The following is a 16,819-nucleotide window of genomic DNA, read 5'->3' on the forward strand; positions in this document are numbered from 1 at the left end:
ATACGTATTTCTGAGGCACTGAACAACTGCGGGGTGAAAACTGCCCGTGGAAGTGGAGAGGAAAGTGGAGAAGTATCAGGAGAGCAATAAACAGGGCACTTATCTCCTCCTTAGTCACAGCCCAGCCTTCAGGAGGTCTGCAGGGAGAGCTAATGGATTAAATACAGGTATTAAATGAAATCTTGGAAACATTTCCCTCACCTGGCAGGACTGAGAAGCTAACGATACGAGGGAGTGCTCCCAGCGCGTCTGGGCTGTAAGAGGCAGCCAAAGGAGCAAGGGCTGCGGTCGCTTGTAGCCGGCCGTGGGATTTAATAACCTGGGTTTGCCCTGTTGGTGCCAACGCCAGTCCTGAAATTTCCCCAGTATGCCCTTCAGCAATTCCAGATGGACTCAACAGGGTGCTCCTTCTCGAGTTGCTTCTAGCCTGAGGAAGTCACTCTGTTTTTTCATTTCATTATGTGTACTTGCTGCAGTGCTTGACTATCTCCAGCGCTGGGCCCCACGCACGAGGCATATGAGCAAAGAGCTGCAGCTACAGCAGCATCCTAAGAGATGCTTTGATCAGATGTTGATATGACCTGCATAAAATCTTGCAAGGGTGTCCTTAAAATGCTTATTTGGGTCTTTAGGTGCCCTTTTGTCAGAAGGAAGGCTCCAAAATGTGTGGCTGAAGATGAGGGGTGATCTCTGTCCTGGTGCCGTGGGTGGCTAAGCGTGGATGGGAGCTCACCAGGAAGGTTTCGGTGAGTAAAAACACTGTTTGCAACTGGGAAGTGGAGGTGGAACAACATATTATTAATCATATACTTTAGTGCAGTGGGTTTTAATGCTGGCTACGTTCCTGGGCCATAGGATCTCACCTTTGGTGGTGCTTTCAGCAAGGATGCAGTAAGCTTTCCTCCTCCTTCCCCTCCTGGGAACTCCTTCTCCTTAAAAACATTAGGAAAAGCAGTGCTTTTCATCATTTCAGGGGTTTATCCAGAATGCATGAACTAGCCCTGCACCTCAGGTGACTGTAGTACAGCTGGGTACGAGGGATCATCTGCTTTCTCTTTTACTAAGTGGATGGGATGGTTGGAGTTCCTTCATGACTGGGTGGCTTGCAAATGTTCACGGAGAGGGCAGCTCTTTCCACAGCTGAAACTAACACTGTGAACTCGACTCTAAAAACTAAGCTTCAAGCGCTGTGGGCAAAGCTAACACATCTGTTGGGAGAAAGCAAATCATGTTAATAAATGGTATCATAATTCAAAGTATTTTCTCAATATAAGGCTTAAATTAATGTAATGCACTTCTTTGGGACAAATCAGCAGCAATCGGGCTAATCAAATTGACGTTTAAAATAATCCCACACAAGTAGAAAATCCTATTTAGCTAAGTAATGATGCCAGTCATTTTATTCAGTCACTTTCAGAGTATAAAGAGAATCTTTCACCTTTGAAGTCAGTGACATTAGTTTCTTCAGCTCCTTCTCCCCTTCCTAGCACACTTCTCCTTGCTTTCGGAGGGTCACTGGCTAGGACATCTGTCTCCCACCATCCTCATGCCATCACCACCTAAATAAAACCTCAGCAGAAGTCATGCTTCATTAATAAACACCATTAACACCTTCTGGTTGCGTTACACAAGCATTAGGTGCCAAATTGTCATTAGAGATTGCTTGAGTATTACTAGGAGTACCGATCCCTCCTTACCTTTTAGACAGAACCATGCTGTGCTCGCTGCTGCCGCTGTATTGGCAGTGGGGAAAGGCCAGGTCAATGCGGTGTAGCCAAGATTAAGGTCAAGATCAGGTCTGCAAGGAGCCGCAATGGGTAGCTGCTGTGGGACCATGGGAGACAGCGACAGCACAGCAAAGCTGACCCTGCCAGTGGGACCTAATGTCATAATTCAAGCAACAGTAATTAAAACAAAGCAGCAGGGTATTATTTGGATAATAAACCTGCCTTAAAAGAGCGTCTGTTCTCAGACCCCTGAGCTAACTCAGCCCACTGGTCCCACTGACAAGGCTGTAGCAGTTCCATGCCTGCTCAAGAGGCAGCCCCAGGTGAAAACAGGATGGAAGGAGATAGGCATGGAAATTAAGAATTAACAGCTAATTCATTCATCACATACATGCAGGCTTTGCCATCTCCTCATTAGGTTGTAACACACACAGTCCCACCATTACACTCACTGTGCAATTTTAGGTCCTTGGCTTCTTTTGAATGCAAGTAACTCTTAACTCGTTACTAACTTGCCTCCTTTTGTCATTTTATTTCTGAAATTAAGAATCGTCATTTCCTTCTGTTTGTGCTCCTGAGAAGCAGGTTCGCCTTTGTACAGCTATGATAGTTGGCATGTGCAAAGGTACATAATACAGGCAGGTGCTTAGTGTCATCTTCCTCCTCGCCCAGGCTACTGTTTGGGCTTTTCTAACCATCTCTCAATTTTGTAGGTGGGTGATATACCTGCTTTGACTTCTGGAACCATCTTCTTCCTGCCCAGGAGTCTCCAGATTCCAAAGTAGGGTTTTGACCCACTACTTTTGCTCCGTACTGTTTTTATCCCCAGAGCCCCAGCAGGGAAATGAGCCCTTTTCTTTGGTCCTTGGCTGTGCCACCACCTCCACTGCCTGGGTGTCAGGGAGAAGTCCACATGCAGGAAGTTTCTTCAGAAACTCTCCGTTGACCTGGGTTGCTCTTCCCCAGCTCTGGAGAGAAATGACAATGAAGTTGTTCATCTGTTACGTGATCTGCCATCTAGAGAGACTACCCCACACACAGAAGGGAGTTAACGTGAGCTGAGGGATTCAAGCACATCTTAACAGTTTGAATATATGTGAACTTTCAAAGAGGATTAGGTACAAAAAATATTACCATGCCATTCCAGCACTGGAGGCACTGGACATGTAAATTTAAGGATGTAGGCAGTGCAACTACCTGAGCGATGGCTTCCCAGGGACATCACGTCTCCTCTCTCTTTCCTCAGTCTGGACACTGGAAGATGGATATGTGCAATCAACTTTCTGCTCTCCAAGATCCTGGAGATCATCAAAAAGCTGGGCTACTCAGGTGAGCAGAAAAACCTTGGTAACATGGAATATAACAGAGAGCAAAGGTGCCACGGGGGCTCTGCGGAGGGGGAGCGTGGACCTGGGAGCATTTCTTCCCTGTTCCTCTTGTTCCCACCAGCTCCTGCATTCCCCAGTTCCCTGTTACAGACCTGTCCCAGTGCCACCACGCACTGCTCCCAGGGCATGAGGCAGCGTGGCACAGAGAGACACGGGTTGCTCTGGAGTAGCAGGGGTGCCATTAGACCAGATGCCTTTGGAATCCATCTGGCTTTACACAGAGAATTGTTTCACAAAGCATCCTTATGTGCATCCTGCACAGAGCTCGCTGCCCCCATGGTTTAATCGCTGTGGTTCCATGCTGTGCAAAATTTGCCAAAGTGCTCTGGACCACAGCTGGTAATAGCAGCGATGGCTGGGCTTGCAGAGTAGGGTGTCCAAGCCATAACACAACCCTGGACTTGAAATGGTCTCATATCCCCATCTGCAGCACAGCAAACCCACAGCCTGGACAAATGACCCATGAGAAGCTGGGATTTTACTATATTTTCAAGTACGGGTGTCCCCATGAGAGTGTCCAGCAACCTGCTGTCCTGCTTGGGTGACAAGCACTGTGGCACACTTGGTCACCCATTGGGTTGGCACTGTCAGCGGGGGAGAGGGCTGCTGCAGGCTGCTCCACGGGGGAATTTGAACCGAAGGGTTTAGCTGCACCGGTGCAAAATCCCTGCTGTAAGCAAGGCTGACACCTGTATCTGCCTTTCATTCCTACAGCAGCCCTTTCCCCTCTCCCCCCTTCTCCTCTCTAATAAAGATATCCTGGCAAGCATTGCGTTTTTCAGGAAGGCTTATAGTTGTCAGTTGCCCTGGCTTTGGCTTCACGCAGGCCGGGAAAAGAAAAGGTGGCCTCTTCCTCTGCCCCCATTAATTCCCCCGTAAATCGGATCACAATGAAAGGGAAGCGGCAGTGTAATTTAATTGTCCCCCGAGCACAGCAAGGTGGAGAGGGATGCTGGCGAGAAGGAGTCCTGCCCATGAGATGACTTCTTTATTCCCTTGTATTTTACTTTGGTGGGGGCCTCAGCATCAGCTTCCTCTCCCCAGGTCCCTTCTCACACTGACTGGGAGCGAATCGCTGAAGTTTGCCATGCTGTGGGATCCCACGTTGGGAGAACGAGAAAATCAAGACATCCTCACGCTGTACTGGATGTAGGGGTGGGGGATGGGGATTAATTAGGCAATCATTGCGCACAGCTCTGAAATATAAAGTGCTCCCTCATTGTGGCTGTCAGGCAGCCCCTGTAACTTGGCAGAGCACCGTTGGATCCCATCCTGTCTCCAGCGAGTGGGAGTCAGGGGCGGGAGGAGGGATGGGGTGCAGAGAGATCTGTGTTAAGGAGTATTTCCCGCAGAGAGACAAGCTCGTTAACAAGGAGAACAGGGGCAGCAGCCAGAGTTGCTGCAGCTGATGTGGGTTGTGAAATGGCTCTGGAGCTCACATTAAAAGCACTAGAGGCTCAGGCACACAAACAACCCGCCTTGGGTAGGAAGGCACCTCGCATGAACCGAGCACCAACACCTCTGTGTAACTGTGCTTTTTTCCCCAGACAAACTCACGGTAACGCAGGTTCTGGTACAATTTTTCCATCGGGGCTTGCAGCTTTGCTGAGATACCTGCTTTCCTACGGAGGGTAGTGGCAGGCAGATGGACAGCTACTCTGCTCCGGCTGATGCATGGTAACATGTTTGCTCTCTCATTTTTCCTTGAGCTTTTCCTTGAGGATGGTGTTGGTTCTTTTCCTCCTCTTAACTTCTTTGCATTCCACTAAAGCTTTCCCCAGTTTCTAATCCTTCGGGAAATTGTCGCTAACAATTGGGAAATTACATTAAAGCAATGTTTTACTGGGGAGCTACTAGCTGGTATGGTGGGGAAGCTCAAGAAAGGTGACAAGGGACACTGGGACTTCGTTTGTGCTTTGATCCCAGGTGAATTTCTTCGCCAAGACTCTGACACATGTGAGCTCATATATGATGGAGAGATCAGCGGCAGGGGCTTCCTGCATGGAGGTGGAGGACACCGCACAGCTCTCCTTGCCCAAATGGCTGGAACGAGGTGGGGGAGGAGAGTGGGGCAACCTTGAGCCTCTCTGCAGGAGGGGAGATGGGGGGGTCAGCTCTCTATTCAGCAATGATCCACTGGAAATGAAGCAAAGGCACCAGGTGACACAGCTGGGGAACAGGGTTGGCAGAGGGATTCCTGGTCAATATACTGGAAAACCTGCACAGATAGATGGGACCAGCCCACTTTGCTATGAGCCGTGAAGGAAGGGAGGATAAGTAGTGGTGGTCTGCTGTAATGCTGTCAGCCTGTCACCGAGATACCAAAGCCTCCTTTCACTCTGTGTTGGCCTGACTTGTGCCATGGCTGTCGGTGCTGGATTTCCGATCTTGCCTTGCAGGGAGAAGTGCTCTCTGCTCTTTCTTCTCCAGTGTGTCTGTAGCCTTCTCTCTTCTCTGGACGTGGTGTTGGGGAGGTCCCCAGCTGGCTGGTGCAAGGGGGTCACGTCATCCTCCTGCAACCAGGTGAGAAAGAGAGTTAAAGCGATGCCGTGGTTTGGGTAGCTCCACATGGGGCCACAGCTGCCAGACACAGTCCAGCCAGAGAGAGGGTTCAACGAGAAAGCTGGGGCTACCAGTCCATCCTCAGCTCTCTGGGAGATGCCGGAGGAAGGGTGGTGGCTGCTTATAAGAGAAGCAGCTTACCCTGGCACAGGAGGGAGGCTTGAATACACGCCAGCACTGAGAAAAAGCTGTGGTGGCTCTGCAGGGAAGGATGCATTACTGTGCCTGGATGCCTCCTGTACAGCCTCCTGAAGAAAAGGGCTGGAGCTAGAAGGAGCCCAGGGCCTGGCTGTAACACCCCCAAGCAACATCTGTGCCTGACAGCTCCTGGAGTTTTGATCCACAGACTTGCTACTGCAATCTTGAGCTCCATTCCCCACCTTTCACCTGCTCCCAACCGCCTTGCATAACCAGGTATTTATTCCCCTCTTGCTGGTTGCCCAGCATCTATGTCCTTGTGTCTTCTTGAGTTCATCCCATCATCTTGCCCAGTGTGCCTGTGCTTTTTCAGTCCCAGCCTTCCTCCCTCCAGCGATGCCTCACCTCTTGCTGTGGTGGCAGGGGGTGGAAAGCTGCAGCCTGGATACTTGTGAGGAATTGGAAGGAACTGAAAGCAGGGTCACTCTAATTGCTGCCATCACCAGACTTGCCACTAAAAGGGCTCTGCTGTTGATTTATAGGTAACCTGAATTTAAATGGTCATATGCACAACGGGCAGCACCCGTGGGAACCTCTCACTAGCTCTTCAACTGCTGCTGGACACTAGAGCCCATTAGCTGCATGAGGTGGTAGCTATAATTACAAGCAGGTTCATTTTCAGGGTTCAGGTTGTTCTGTGCTCTCTGCCCTGAAATTCCCAAGCTGGTCTTCAGTTCTTCTTCCCCATCAAGACTGGAAGGTCTTGCTGGTAAAATATTTCTCTTTCCTCACTTTAAAATGTCTGGAGTAGAAAGTGTACATGCTTCTGACTTCCCCTCCAGGTGTCTTGTGATTTAATTAATCCCTAGTCACATGTGAGTATCTTCTGAGACAGAGGCACGATGCTAATCCACTTGCACAGGAAAAGGCATGTGAAGATAATTGCTTCTGTGTCTCTTTTAATATGGGAAGAATGTCTATCGGATGGAGAGTCACTTCCTTACATATTTCTGTTTTCATTTAAATCCTATAAAATAGTGATGTAAATTGATGTGCTTTTGAGAATTTTGGTCCCTGAATTATTGCTGGATCAGATACTGCTGGCCAGCGTTCAGCCCGCTGCAGGTTGCCTGGCTCTGCGACATCAGACTGAGATGACAGGTAAAGATCTCCCACGTGAAGAGTGGCCCTCACCTGCCTGGATTAAGCTGTACTTCTGATCAAAAGTTGTAGAAAATGCTTTGCAGGAACGTGGCTGTTCTGAAATCCTGAGCAAGGATGTACCTGGTTTGTCAAGTGACCTCATCTGCTGTGGGACTGAGCCCCAGTTCCCAGCCCTGTGTCTCCTCAGCAGCCATGTGCTCGTGGCCTCCAGGTGTCCTGCTCCTTCTTTTCCTGAATATTCATCTTTCAGCCAGCTCTACTAATTGGTTAATACCCAAGCTTTGTCTAAATCAGACTCCAAGTTCAAGCACAGTCGTCACCAAGGACACAGCTGCTGAACAGGCAGAATAAGAAAGAGATGCAAACCAGAATGGCAGGCAGATACGCTCAGACTTTGACACTTGAGATGTTTATAACCTAGACTATTTACAGTGAGATGTCAAACATCATTTGAAGATGAACAAGTAGTCTTGCAACTAAACAAGCAGAAGAAATAACGGCAGCTAAAAACATGTGTGAGACGCCTCCGAGCCCAGTCACTTGAAGGATGGCTTAGAAAGGATGACACAGGTCTGACAAACCCAGTCCCTTCACTTCCCATGTCGTAAGGAACTCCACTATCGGACAACCTAAAAAATGCAATCTGATCTGTTTTCTGGTGCACATAAGACTAAATCCGATTGCCTCGCCTCCACCTGACCTGCAGGATGTCCTGGGCTGTCACTGTTTCTGATGGGTTTTTCTTCTAAGTAAGCTTTGTAGAGAACTTGCCACACAGAAGTCCCTGCTGGGAAAAGCTAGATATTGACCGCAATCACCACAACCTTGAAAGCTTAAGGAGTAATTCTTTCTGTATATCCTCCACATAGAGGATATCTTTGAGTAGATCAAATTGAAAATACCATGTCTCATTTTCTTTATTCTCTAGTGCTGGGTGAATGACAAATCCCAGGAAAAACACTCTCAAGCTGAAGGTGAGGCTGTGAGTATGTCTGCCTGTGTTTGTGTGTACACACATTTATATATATAGACTATTAAATTACTTGTACCAGAAAGAAATGCATGGCTTGCCACTAAGATGTTCTCCTCTGCACGAGAGGCGAGGTGTGGAATACAGTGCCCTTATGTGAGGTTGTCTTGGCTCCCATATTAATGTACAGCTAAGTTAACTCAAGGCTTACCTGATTTTAAATCTTGTACAAAGCTGTCAGGCATAATACTACAGCTTTGTAACTGTGACTTGATAGCACTGGAATCTATGTGCCAACTTGAGTCTAAGTAATTTTACTGGGATTTGATACTAAAATGTATGGTGTTGCTAGTACTTGCTGGGGGAAGGGGTTCAGCTCTTCTGCATTGAAATACGCACATTTTAATTTCTTGTCCTCATTGCTTGATTAATAGGTAACCTCAGAAGGTGGTCAGAGCACTTCTGTTTGGTGCAGCTCTCTGCCTGCAAAGTCTGAAGGTGGAGGTGGGGAGCAGAAGTGAGCCGGCGATCATGCTCTTGGCAACGTAGGACAGACTCACAGCCTGAGTACTAGAGCAGCAGCAGGAGGCAAGTGTGTCCAATTTCTTTATAGGATGTGATTTCCATGCTCATCAGATAGTGGAAACTGGAATAAATAGAATTAATGAGCTCTTGGGATCATTGCAGACAGTGTCAGTAGAAGTTCTTGGGCAGAAGCTGTGCTTTCCCACTCTAAGTGCTCTTAAAAGAGTCACCAAGTGTGCAAAGAAGGGAAATCCTGGTGATATCCCACACTTTATCCAACCGTCTCCTACACCAAATGCTCACAAATGAACAAAGGATGAGGTGGGAAGCAAAGGTGGGAAGTTCAGCTCTCCCACTGGAGAGAGGATGCTCTGGAAAAATCACTGCTGACCCTGGTGCTGCCCCAGGAAGACTGAACAAAATCCAGAAGTGATCATAAAGGGAGGCAGAAGTCTGGCAATTACCTGGAGAGGAGCAAGGTGTAGAGCAGGACCCTGTAATAGCTGGATATGCGCATATCTTGGAATACAGGCTGCCATCCTCCAAGTTATATCATCCTTGAAGGGATGTATAAGCACTATAGGGTGACAAAACCCACAAGACTACTGTCACTTCAGTGTCTTGTTTCCCTGATTCTCATGCATGGACCTGCCCAGTGTGTTTCAGCCTCCAAAACCAGGACATTTAAGGGAGTGGTGTGCTGCGGTCACCCTCCTTCCTTGCTGAGGAACAGGGATGGAGTTGGGAGGACCCAGACCTGGGAGATCAGCAGCGCTGCCAGGTCCTAGAGTTAGACAGGGGGAAGATAGCGAACGGTCCCTCTAGGAGGAGAGACTAAATAGATTAAAAGACTGTTGCCCAGAAAAAAAATATTTAAAAGACCCCAGAGGAAGCATTATTCATTTGATTATGTGATTTCACTGGGTGCCTCTAGTTCTTGGGTTATTGGGCAGCATCTCTGCGACCAGCAGGAAGGGCTTTCTCCACAACACACCCCATGCGCTGTGGAACTTATCACCATGGGATATTGTGAGGGCAGAAACCATACACGTGTTCAAAGAAACTTGAAAAAAATTGGCAGATGAAGTTTGGTGTTGGACAAGATGTAATTTCTGATAAAGCAACTGGCTATTTAGGAATGTCTCCTTCCCTCTGGCCCTGGATTTTCACTCCCTCCTAAGCTTCTTCCAGTGATTAGACCAGCAGCTGGTCCCAGTGGTCTCTCGCTCTCACACAATATTTTTTCATTTTTTAAGTTTAATATTTTAAGTTTAAAATGAGGAGATACAAGGCTCTGTCCTCTCCAGTCTTGTCATCTTGGGAGCTAGTAAGATCCTTGGTGAAGTAGCTTTGAGTGCTGGACTGCTCCTGGGATTGTGGACCATGACTTAAAACAAGGTCTGTTTTTTCCCAGCGTAAAGGGAAGTATTTTTCCTCGGTTACTAAGCATTTGTAACTCTGACACCACCATGACCCTCTCCTCAAGAGCCAAGATGTGGGTCTCATCCTACAAATTCCAACCCTGCTTCTGGAAGGACCCACTACTGAGATGACAGCTATTTACTCATTTCACTTAAAGATCCAGTCTTCACAGTGAAAGAAGGAGCTGGAAAAAAAGGGACATTTTAATTAATGCTACTGATGGTTTATGGAAGAAATGCAGTAAGAAACACCTTTGGTGTGAGACTGATATTAAACCAATTTTAAAATTACTTTTCTTCCTTTGAAAGCAAAAATAATTAACTCTGAAGGCCTGGCAATATAATACCAGCTCTGAGTGGTAGTGCATATATTTAGTACTTTAGTTGTCCAGTTCTGAGAGATGCTAGAGGATAGGGTTTATAACAAGTATATTATCTCCATATCAAAGTGGGGGGGGGGGTTCATTTTAGAGAGAGTTCACGGTCACAGAAAAGTCAAGCTCTGCACGAGCCATAATTAACAGCAAGGATGACTACTGGGCAAAACAAACCTTTGGAAATGGACAGATGTTTATTTCCCTGGATGTTTAGGAAGAGTTTTTGGGGAGTTGCATTTGCTGAGATTAATCCCAGATTCTTGTCCAGGTGTCAAAGACTCCTGGAGGGAACACTGAGAAAATGGGAGTATTTTCCCTGATCAAAAATAATTAGAAGCAGAATCTCACTGTATTTCAGTTATGTTTTGTCAGTCACCTCCAGGCTTCAAGGCTCAGGATATTCTGAGATAAAACTTCTCGTTCTTCAGTGCTTTGGGAAGACTCACTGGATCTCTTTTACAACTGATTGTTCCGAGCCAGCTGAAAATGAAGTTTAATTGTGTGACTATTCAGCAGAGGCATGCTCTATACCATGCTCTATACCATCCCAGAACAAAGGCTTGGTGAGATGCACAGATCTGCTCACTACAATGGGAAGAAAACAATTTCCAACCCCTGCTCTGTGCTGGTAAAGCCACATCTTCCCAAATCACAGAGAAGAGAAATGGGGCTGGGCTTGGCTACCAGAAGCCACACAGGGGAAGAAAAAGGATAGCTCAACAAATGAAGTTCACAGAATCACAAACTTGATTGAAGTCGGGAAGGTGCTAGTTTGGCCATCTAGTCCAAACCCCCGCTCAAAGCTGGCCCAATTAAAACAGGTTATTTATGGCTTTGTCCAGCTGAGTTCTGAATATCTCCAAGAAGGGAGTTTTCCTAATTTCTCTGAGCACCATTTCAGTCTTTGATGACCCTTAGGATAAAGAAGCTTTTCCCATTCCACATCTGAATTTCTCACATTCCACCTTGTGCCCGTTGCCTCTTCCCCTGCTACAGCGCATCTTCAAGAAAAGTCTGGTTCCATCTTCTCTGTGCCTTCCCATTGCAGACCGCAGTCAGATCTCCCCATAGCTTCTCATCTTAAGGCTGAACAAGCCCAGTTCTTGCAGCCTCTCCCCGTATGTCATATGCTGCCATTCCCCAACCATCTTGGCAACCTGCCGCTGAACACTGTGTTAATATCTTTCTTTACTGGGGAGCCCCAAAATGCATTGTTAGGATGGGTGAAACAAACTGATTCTGCAATTGGAAACCCCAAATTTAGCGTCAGCATCATGGCCCCCGGTCTCAGGATAAGAAGTTTCCATCTTCCTTGCTGGCAACACATGTCCATAACCAGACTGGGGATTTTGCGCAGGAATCCTGTAAGAAAAGAAAGAGTTTGGGCATTAAATTAAAAATAATTAAAAATAAAAATAGGTGTAGGCATCAGGTGTAGGCATCAGATCAGCCATGAGTCCAAACTGCCACAGGTCCACGCTCTGAATATCTTTTGAAATGCGAGTGTTTCCGCACACCATAGCAAAGGCAGCAGTTGAGTGCAAAGTTCGGATGCGCCCTGGTTACAAGGAGTTGTGCCAGCGTAGGAGTACAGCCCGTTCCCTTTCTGTGGGATGTCCACAGTGGCAACAGATCGTGGGGTGGGAGGAGAAGCGGGTACGGGGCTCTGCAACAGCCCTCAAGGCAGGAGGGGGTTGTCGAGATAAAGCTACCTGGAGCAATGACGTCAAATAAAAGCTTAAAGAGTATACGTGCACAACCTTTGATGCTCTGTGGCTCTTGCAGGTGGAGGAGGAAGGCATGAGGATGGATGCACCCAGGGAGCCGCAGGGGATCCGTTTTTTCTCCGGGCTGATCATTTCATCGGTGATTATGGAAGTTCAGCAGATCCCTTCTCTGGTGCCAGGTGGGTGGGTGGCGGGGAGGGAGTAACAGAGCTAACGTGGTCGGTTTTAAGAAGCATCTGCTGAGCATGCCGGCTTGGAAGCAGAAAGCAGCGCCGAAGGAAAAGCGAGGGACTGTGGAGCCCTCCCTCCCACCCGCCATGCTGCCGTGCTGCTGCTACTGGCAGGCAGCAGGGTAATGTCTTCATGTGGCTTGGAACAGCTTGTTAAATATTGTTAAATGGCTTAAAATTCTCTAGGTGATTGGGATTGAAGTAGAGACCTTCACTGCTTTTACTATTTATATTTGCGACCAATGGGTTTTTTGCCCTCTGTTATCAGGCTGAGACTTCCCGTGTATTTCTGTGACAAATCACTCAACCTAATTATTGTGCCATTTAGAAAAAAGCAAGGGGTTGGCAGTGAGAAAAGGTTTTGCTATATTATGCATGTATATGTATATATATATGTGTGTGTGTATATACACATATTCTGTTTTATTCTAATGGACTGTTCCAGGCATGTAAGAAGCCCAGGTCACCTAGAGGCAGATGCCAACATAGAAAATGTGTTTTAACAAGAAAGCCTGTTGTTAAAGCCAAGTCCCCATGTCCAGGAGGCTGAATTATTGGGAGCAATTCCCATCCCATTGCTCACAACACACGTATGTAGGATGCTTCTCTTCATAGACATCTCTTGTCCTCCAGTATTCGCTCACTCAGAGTTATAGCTCTGTCATTTTGCTACATCAGAAATCCTCCTGAGAAGCTATTTGCAATGCGTGTGAGTGTTTTTTACTTTAACTTTTGTTTTCAGAAGCAAATAGGCGATTGCCTCAGAAGAGGAGAATGAATACACCTCACAAAACTCACATGGACCTCACATAACTCATTCGTGTTAAAAGACTTTCCGCACCGTGCTGCCAGCGTTGTTAAAACGTCACCTGTTATTTATGCCACCGCAGCCGAATGTTTCATTTATGACTGTAAATGAGCAGCAAGCTTGACGAACAAATGAAGATGCTGAGCCTCATCCCATGTAACCCCATGCCTGCCGCTGCCCTTGGGGGCTGCAGCCAAGCACGGGCAGAACCGGGCTGTATTTGCCACAGGCCTGTGCTTCACGGGAGCTTTCACACTGATGTCGCAGTCTCACATTTCATAAAGTTCGGCACTAATTGAAAAGTGCTTACTCCTGTTTGTTTAACTCAAGCGCCTAGTGCTGCCTGTGTGGTTTTCATAGGGAGGAATAGCCAACGACCCTGCTGCTAATGAAGAATTGAAGTTCAAGCATAAAGTAGTGATTAACTGTAGGTCACCTATGAAAAATGCCTTTGCCTGTCCAGAGCTGTTGTATTTCTTCAGCGCACAGGGGATTTTTCTGAAACTCCTGAAGCTAAGCTGCCAGCAGGTTATAAACCAAAAGGCATTCAATTAGAGCCTGTCTATTCTTCACCAGGGGTGCCCAGGCTTCCTTGCCCCGCAAGCCACGTATTGAACCCCCTGCACAGCAAAAAGCCCCGTGCTGCTCTACCTAAAACTGCTGAGGAGATCCCTGAGAGATGTTCCCCGGTGAGAAATGACCCGTCTGTGTAGCTCACTGCACCTCCCAGCCCTCCACCGGCACTTCCAGGCTGGGAGGTGGCTGTTGGGTCCCAGGCTACTGGGGGCTGTTGGACCTGGCAGCCCACCCCTACAGCTGGGGCTTGGGTGGACGACAACATCCCAAGAAGAGGAGCTGGATGCTACAGGTTTGGAGACAGCGCTCGTGAAACAATCTTGTACTTGCTGGGGATGATAGATAGATTTTTCTTTTAGAAAGGGTCAAAACGAGTCACTTGGAGAGCTGGAAACTGGTGGTTCCCTCCATGGAAATGCTGACCAACTCCACTGTGTGCAGGCAGACCACTTCCAAGCCTGCAATAGTCCATTTGGTACTTTCCAAAGACAATTTCCAGAGGTCAGCTACAGTCAAATAGTTGTTACAAGGAAAAATGTTAGCATAAAAGTAGAAGAATATTGTTTTGGAAAAAAACCTAATTAGATTCCCCCAAACCCACAACCTGTCGTTCCTTGAGAGGCTTTTTTGTCGCAAATCCATCTTAGTAAAGACAAGAAGTGAAAGTGGCAACCAATAATGATCATTACAAGCCTTATTATATATAACAAATGTCAATAACAGGAAGTCTGATAGCTGTGCAAACAAGTCACCAGCTAGGAAAGCGACAGCTGATAGAGGAAGATAAAACATTAATGAAAAAATCCTGGGTTTAAGGATTAAGGGCAAGAAGGCATTATTTAAGTATACTGAGACCTAATGAAATCCTTGCTATCATACAGGAGAATAGGATTCAAAGGGACCTCTTGGATCATCAAATCCTCCTGCTATCTGTAGTGCCATACCAAATAATCCTCTTCATGGAAATAGCGATATTAATTTTAAAGTAGTTCTTTTTGTCCCCAGATCCCAAGGGGTGGAGGGGAGTGTAGAAACCACTTTAGAACCTGGTGATTTGGTTGGTTATAACCGCCTTGAGATTTCATACTTAAATTTGTTTTTTGGCATTTCACACCCATTTTCTCTGGCAAATACATCAGTCAGCAAGTTCAGTAATGTCTCTTCCCTTTGTTAGCCCCTGTAGGTCCAGTGTTAAAGAAGGCAGAGTTGCCAACTGTGATACACAAAAAGAAGAAATATTCGTTGAATATTTATATTCTGTATTTGGAAAGAAATGGGATGTGCTTACTTCACAGGAAAGAAGGAATACTTTGTCTCTCATTGGTAGCAACGGAGGATGTCAAATAGCAACCATTATATCAAGATACAGTAGCAGTACAGAATATTTGCAACCAAGAATACTGAAAGAAGTGTCTGAGGAGCTTCCTGAATCACTGACAATGATTTGTAAAAAATCTTGAAAGACAAGGGAGGACCAGAAAAGTGCTGAAGTTACGCTGTTGATTAAACAGCATGAACCAGAGTTGTCCTCAGAAATCATGATGGGCACCGCTTCTCTGCATGTACAGAAGATTTGGTTGTATGTCTGTCTGGTCTCTCCCACAGATAGACGGAGCACCAATGCAGCTGGTACAGCATGTCTGGTGCCATGCTGATCACAAGCTAGCCAGCAGCATGCCAGCCTCTTCAAACTGTGAATCCATACTTAAAAATGGTATTGAGATGACCTGGATTTCCCAAGGCCAATTAGTCTGACGCTAGTCGCAGGGAAAATTATGGCTAAGCAGATATAGGAGGCAAATAAAGCATTAATGAATGGTAGCACAGTCAATGCCAGCCAATGCCGAAACCTATTTTCTTAAAAGCAATCAATGAAACCTCTTATAAAAATGAGATGTCATATTTATCTGATTAAAGTTATCTTTATAGATCGCTGGAAATCAGAGATGTCTATTTGACAGTTTCATGTGTCCCTCTGGTTTAAAAAAAAAAAAAAGGCAATAAAAAAATCAGTGTAGCCTGTATTACACTGTTGAGATTAAAGACTGATTCATAGATGTCCAAGTAATTGTCAAAGAGAAAGAGCTCAGTAAGTAGTTTTCATGAGCTTCAAGTTCAGTCCAGAGAAGATCAAGAACTGACTTTGGTTGTGATCTATAAATACACGCAAGGGCAACAATTTCTGGCAGTAGATACCTCTATCATCTAGCCAAGCTAGATTTGTAAAATAGCATAGCTAAGACCAATGCTACACAAGTTCCAGGTAGGAAGAACAAAAGATTTTGAACAGGGAGCAGCTGGCCATTAGACCAGCTCATTAGGCGAGCAGTGGATTCACCACTCTTTGAAACCTTGGACCGCTGTTTGCCCAGACAAACTCTGTTCAGGCAGCCCCTGCGAAAGCTGGTGGCCAGCACTAGCCTTTCAGAAAGGGGCAATGGGTGTCTTTGCATCTTAATTACTACAGTTTAATTCCACAGCACGCAGTAGCAGCGTCGTCTCACCCCACAGCACGTGCATCCTTACGAGCTCCCCAGCTGATGAGCCCTTCAATTCCCAGAGGACCGCAGAGTACCAGCAAGAGCATCGCACCACAGGTCGGTAATTCGGAGCGCCCATCACTGCCTCTAAGCTTTGTCTCTCTCTCTTCTTCTCGGTGGTGTGCGGGGCAGCCACTGAACTGGGGCATATGTAGCTACATATGTTTGTGATACCTCTTGCGATAGCAATCGTCGGGTTGTTGCCTGCGTGCACTGTTTTCAAACAGCCACCTGGGCTATTTTCAAGCAGCTGCTTGCAAACATTGTAGATAGACACTTGAATTTCATTATCTGATCTGTTGCACAGGAATCACTCAGCTAGATAGTCGAGGTCATATCACATTACTTCTGGCACTGCAGTTTTTGTGAAGTTACCTTGGGAAGGGCGGAATCTGCATAACCAGCTCGCTAAGCATCTCATCTCAGTAAAAGACCACTTCTAGAACAACCTGAAAAGCATGAAATGATGGGTCAAGGGGTTTAAACTAACAGACAGACTTGGCTGACCAGCAATGCCCACAGGACTCCCAAATGAGAATAAACACTTTCCTGGTAGGAAGATCATCTTGGCTCTGCCAAAGATGCCAGTGCCAATGGTTGTTGCTTAGCAGATAAGCAGCTCTCTGATTTAAAACAAAAAGGTGCACAAAGGGCAAACTTGGGGTA

The 16,819-nt window shown here is 46.6% G+C and overlaps 1 protein-coding gene across 1 annotated transcript in view; it reads left to right on the forward strand.

Annotated features, from left to right (window-relative positions):
• The window catches only part of GTF2E1 (general transcription factor IIE, polypeptide 1, alpha 56kDa), a 76,822-nt gene extending 61,519 nt beyond the window's left edge, over nt 1-15,303 (forward strand). The window contains exons 8-15 of the mRNA XM_010567471.1: nt 633-746; nt 2,974-3,056; nt 4,663-4,792; nt 5,042-5,168; nt 5,515-5,638; nt 12,058-12,178; nt 12,972-13,905; nt 14,941-15,303. The gene's annotated coding sequence lies outside the window, so the exon portion shown is untranslated. The remainder of the gene's footprint in view (nt 1-632; nt 747-2,973; nt 3,057-4,662; nt 4,793-5,041; nt 5,169-5,514; nt 5,639-12,057; nt 12,179-12,971; nt 13,906-14,940) is intronic.
• The last annotated feature ends 1,516 nt before the right edge of the window (nt 15,304-16,819 follow it).

This window comes from Haliaeetus leucocephalus, unplaced genomic scaffold (assembly GCF_000737465.1).
Source record: "Haliaeetus leucocephalus isolate CR32 unplaced genomic scaffold, Haliaeetus_leucocephalus-4.0 Scaffold228, whole genome shotgun sequence".
NCBI classification, from domain to species: Eukaryota; Metazoa; Chordata; class Aves; order Accipitriformes; family Accipitridae; genus Haliaeetus; species Haliaeetus leucocephalus.